This window comes from Budorcas taxicolor, chromosome 6 (genome assembly GCF_023091745.1).
Source record: "Budorcas taxicolor isolate Tak-1 chromosome 6, Takin1.1, whole genome shotgun sequence".
NCBI lineage: Eukaryota > Metazoa > Chordata > Mammalia > Artiodactyla > Bovidae > Budorcas > Budorcas taxicolor.
In genome coordinates this window covers 70,637,287-70,643,347 of record NC_068915.1, presented here as the reverse complement: position 1 = coordinate 70,643,347, position 6,061 = coordinate 70,637,287, and positions in this window count along the sequence as shown.

Sequence of the window (6,061 nt, the reverse complement as noted above, 5' to 3'; positions counted from 1 at the left end):
TCCAAAGGAGTGGTTAGGGCACGTCTATGTAAAAACCCCTAATTATCTGTTAGCCCAATGAAACAAGTTTCAAAGGGCCCACGAAGACCTATTAACCAAACGTGTAATCTGTAGTTACAAATCATCCATTGGGCAATCAATGGACATTTTAAGCCACCATTTGAAAGTTTATGCCCTTCCATGGGAAACGGTTTTCCTGAGGCCTTTTATGTTGTTTTTAAACTGAACTACACATAAAAAGTTGATCATGGGTATGGAACCATTTTTATGGAACTCACACATCAAGATGAAATATCTGATCTCTGATGAGTTTACCGAAATAAACTATGATGTTGACAACAGTCCCTGAATCATACTAAAGGCAATAGATTTGAGGCCTTCAAAATTGAAATTGAGTCTATGATAATAAAATGCTGGTTGTGACCCAAGAACCAGCAGCTTTCAGTGTGTCCCAGCCATGAAACCAGACCATGGAGTCCAGACAAAATGACTCTGGTTCTTGGGCTGAGTGACACCCCTGTGAGATGGTTTCATTCATATATTCATTCATTTGGCCAACAAATTGCTCCCACTGTATTGTGTATTGGTGAGGATTAGATGGACAAGGTCCTGCTCCCTTGGAGGTTATATTTGGAAGTAGCAAGAGATAAGTAAACAGATATGATAATTTCAGAGAATGGTAGCTACTGAGAAACTAAAAAAGGTAATGGGACAGTTATTACCCAGTAGGAGGCTGGAGAGGGCCTGATTTAAATGGAATAGAAGGCTGATTTTGAGAAAGTGACTTTTTTTTTTAGCTGGAGACAAAATGATGGGAAGCATCCAGAGACATCCAGATTGGCAGCAAGCTTGCCATGTAAGAGAAATAGAGGCCAGTGTGCCTGAAACATAGAGAGCAAAGTGGTCTAGGATAGCAGTGGAGGGACCGGCAGGGACTAGCTCATCTGCAAATTTGTCATAGAAGGAGTTTGTATTTTGTTTTTCACGCAGTGAGAAACTACATGAGCATTCAAGTAGAGTGATGACATGGAAATATACATTTTAAAAGAACATTCTGGCTGCTGAGTGGATAATAGATTATGTAAGAGCAAGAGTCAACAGGGAGACAGCTAGGAGGCTATTGCAATCATACAGATAAGACCAAAAACAAACAAACAAACAAAAAATGTGCTTCAATTACAATGAGAATGGGGAGATGGTGAGAAGTGGCTGGATTTGGAATCTATTTTGGCATCGACTCAAGAAGACTCAGTTTATGTGGAAAATGAGGGAAGGTGACAAATGAAGACTAACTTCTGAGATTTTGATCTGAGCAACTGGGTGGATGATGAAGGTAGTCCCTAAAATATGGGAAGATAGATAAAGAGGCAGTGTCAGGAACAGAGATGCAGCAATCAACCATTCTGTTTTGAAAATGAGTTGCAGTGCCTGTTGGACTTCTAAATGAACATGTCAAATTACACTGAATGACTTAGAGCCCAGAGGAGAGGTCAAGGCTGGAGCTTTAGTATATTGAAAATCATCTTCATTTTAAGGAAACTGAGACTTCGGAAGGTCGAGGGACTTCCCTAGGACCATGTAACTTATGGGCCCCAGGATGTGGTCTCCTGATGTCCCATCTGCCACATCCATAGTCCCCAGGCCTGTGCTGTCAAACGTCCAGCCACAGAGACTTTCCCTCCAGTTCTCAATGGGATACAGTTGTCTCCTGCCTTGGAAATTTATGCACAATCTATCTTCTGCATGTAGTCTTCCATCTACATCTACCACAATGTCCCCCCTTGGGAAAGCTTTTCCTGACCCCCTGAGATAGATAATTTACCCCTAAAAATATGCATTTATGGTTCCTTCTATGTGTTACATGTCATAATATAATTTGAATATGCATGATTATTTGGTTAACTTCTGCTTATGTACTACAATAAGAAGCTTCATGAATGGTCTCTTACTAGTGTTTACCCAGGGGCTGGGTAATCAAGAAATACAAGTTGAAATTGATTATTGATAAATAGTGGTAATCGATAAGTATATGTTGAAAGAATTAATTATTTTTTAGAAAATTAATTGATTATTAGATAGATAGATGGATGATTTTATTATCTGGATAATGTTGGGAAATTATTTAGCTTATCTCCGTCTTCTACAGATGTGTAAAATTTAAATGAAAAAACAACAAAGATCTACTTATAACACAGGGAACTATGCTCAATATCTTGTAATAACCTATAATAGAAAAGAATCTGAAAAAGGATATATATATATATATATATATATATATACATACACATAACTGAATCACGTTGCTATACAGTTGAAACTAACAAAACATTGTAAAAGAAATTAAAATTGACACATATTCTTTATGCTTTTGGAGATGTTAAAAGGCTAAAGATAAAGTGCTTTGCTAGCTTGAAAATAAGACATATAAATACAGGGTATTTTAAGATCCAGAGCAAATACCAAAACATCGATTAGTTAATAGCTACTCTATTTTACCAAACCTTTGTTTAGAGTTGCAAGCAAATCCATTTCAGCAGATTCCCATTTCCCTTCCCTCTATTTCTTTGTTCATTCACTTTTAGGAGAGAGAAAAACTTTTAGAAAATGTCTCAATTAAGAGCAGCCAGGAATGTCCCAAGTAATCCTCTAATAACTGTAAAATTAATCTCCAACCAGAGGTTAGAAAAGCTAACTGCATTTTTCTCTCCTGTTACTTTTTTCGTTGATGACCAAATGACCTGGGACCCAATAAAGCCTTCATAGGGCATCTGTGGGCCATGAGAAATAAAGTGTCATTTGTAACTGAGCCAATTGTAACTAGTCCAGCTACTCTGCTGCAAAGATCATGTGCAGAGGGAGAGATCCTGAAACTACATGAAGAGTGAGACAATGGCCCAGTCATCCCAGCATTTCAGCTGAGCCCAGTCTTCCTGCCACCCCTACCAAGTTACCAAAAACGTGAGAGACGGAGGCTGGAGATGTCAGTCTACCAACCCCTCAGGACTATAGGCACAGCTGACACCGTATGTGAAGCAGAAAAACTGCCAAGTCAGGCCCCACAATCATGAGAAATAAAAAATTGTTGTTGCTGTTAACCTTCAATTTGTGAAGGTGTCTGTTAAACATCAATAGATAACAGAAATAGAAATTGCTACTGGGAATGAGATGCTCCATAACAAAAGCCTGAAATACATGGCTTTGAAACCAAATGGCAGGTTGATACTAGAAGCACTTTGAGAATACTTTTAGTAAAGGCTGTGTGGACACTAAGAGCGTTTTTTATTAGAGCCTAAAGAAAAGGTGAACTGTGTTAATTAGTTGTAGAAATGTTGGTGAAACTGTTACCCACTGTCACAGGGAAGACAGGAAGGGTATGTAATTAATTAGTAGGTGGTCAAGGAAATTTCCAGGCAGAATGTTAAAAAGTGTCAGCTTGTTTTATCTAGCTGCCTATAACATAAGAAGAGAGAGTTTAACTGAAGAAGGAATCGTGCAGTTTTCATGCGGAATTTGGAGGAAATATAGAGATCCCAAAACAGTTTTTTTCAATCTGAAAAAGGTTCCGAGAAATTAAAAAATGTTCTCAAGCAAAGATCAAATCCAAGTTACTGCCAGTTAAAAAATGGCCTCAGGGTAAATTTAGATCAAACATGGGGTAAGACTTTTTGTTATGACTCTCAGGAAGATATAAGGTAGTCCCTCATAGATCCTCCCAGCTGGAAAAAAAAAAACAAAAAGACTTTTATTTTTTGAGCACTGGAAACAAAGGAAAATTTTTTTTGTGTGTAAATGGTGATGAAGAAAGAGATGCTTCATAGAAACTCATTTGGAAGTAGAAAGCAGGATGAAAAACGCTGAGAAACGAAGAGACCAAATAAGAAATAACCACCTAGGTGTTGGAGATTCCTTCTGAAAAATATTCTGTTCTTAACTCTAGAAGAATACAGAAGATTCAGCACCTACTGTAGTATCTAATACACAGTAGACATGCAAGAGCTTTTGCCAAATGAGCGTATGAATGATTCAAAAATGGGAATATACTAACGCTCACAAATGGCAACCCACTCCAGTATTCTTGCCTAGAGAATCCCAGGGATGGGGGAGCCTGGTGGGCTGCCGTCTATGGGGTCGCACAGAGTCGGACACAACTAAAGCGACTTAGCAGAAACAGCAGCACAAAGACCTAGCTTCAAATCAGCGCATTGGATTAAGCTGATCCAACCCTAATCTAACTGCTTGCAGAAGCAAAGGCAAACCTTCAAAATATATAATGCAAAATCTGATACAACTGAAAGAGGAAACAGAAAGATTCACAAACACAGGGAAAGATTTTAACACATCTTCCTAGTTATTGACAAAATGAGTAGGCAAATATAAAGATATAAAAAGATTAACAATGCCACTAATAAAACTGACCTAATTTATAAATATGTGCTGTATTGCACTTAGTTGCTCAGTCGTATCCAACTCTTTATGATCCCATGGACTGTAGGCTGCCAGGCTCTTCTATCCATGGGGATTCTCCAGGCAACAATACTGGAGTGGATTGCCATGCCCCTCAAGAAAGTAGAAGAAAGAAAATGATAAAGATAAGAGCAGAAATCAATGAAAGAGAAATAATATAATATACAAGAGATTAAAAGTTGAATCTTTGAAAAGACTAAAAAATTTTATAAACTTCTTGATGACTGATTAAGAAACAAGAGATGATGTTCAAACAAATAATATCAAGAATGAAAATGTGATGTCCCTTACATTTTACAGACACTGAAAATATAATAAAAGGATATTATGATCAATTTTTTGCCAATGAGTTCAAAAATTCAGATAAATTAGACAAGTAACTAGAAAAACAAAACCTACCAAAACTGATCCTGGAATAAAGAGAACATGTAAACAATCCTGTGTCTGTTAAAATCACTGATTCTGTAGTAAAAACCTTCTAGATGGTGTCTTCAGTAAATGCTTACAAATATTTAATATATTTAAGGACAAAACAACATCAAATTTAAACTCTTCCTGAGAATAGGGGGAAAAAAGGAAGCACTTCCCAACTTGTCTCATTAGACCAACAAAGCTTTGATAGTAAATCCTAATAAGCACATTACAGTGCAGGCCAGAGTGTTTCATAAATATAGACACAAAATCCAAAGAAGGTTATTAGCAAATTGAATATAAGAAAGAAAATACATCAGGACCAAGCTGGGTACATTCCAAGAATGCAAAATTGACTTAATATTTGAAAATCAATAGATGCAATTTACCACATTAATAGAACAAAGAAAGAAATAATATAAATTATCTGAATAGAAGCAGAAAAGGCATTTCACAAAATTTAACAGTCATGCATAATAAAAACCTTTGCAAACTACAAACAAAAGTACACTTCCGTAATTTAGTGAAGTTATCTATAAAAATCCTACAGAAAATATACCTTGAAATCAAGGGAAAGAAAAAATGCCCACTTTATTACTTTGATTCAACATTATATTGAAGATTCTAGCCAATATCATATAATGAATGCAATAACATAATAAAACAAAATAAAAGGTAAAAGGATTGAAAGTCAAGAAATAGAACTGTCAGTATTTATAGATGATGTGATTTGTATTCTTACCCAAGAAATCTCCATATAAATTATTATAAACAATAAGTTAAAAATTGAGTAAGATTGAAAAATAAAAGGCCAACATAAACAATTATTTGTATTTTTATATACCAGTCACAGTTAGCAAATGAATTTTTTTCAAAGATCATTTACAAAAGGATCAGAACAAATACCTAGGTATAAATATAATAAAAACTGCTCAAGATATACATCCTGAAAATTATAAAAAGTTCCTGAGAGAAATTAAAGACAATCTCAAAAATTGCAGCATATGCCAATTTTCATGAACCAGAAGATCAATATTGTAATGATGTAAATCTCCACAAGTTGATCTACAAATTTAATGCAATGTCACTCTAAATTCCAATAGGTCATCTCATTAAAACTGACAAGCCAATTCTAAATTTTATATGAAAATACTAAAGATCATGAACAGCCCCCTTGAAAAATTGT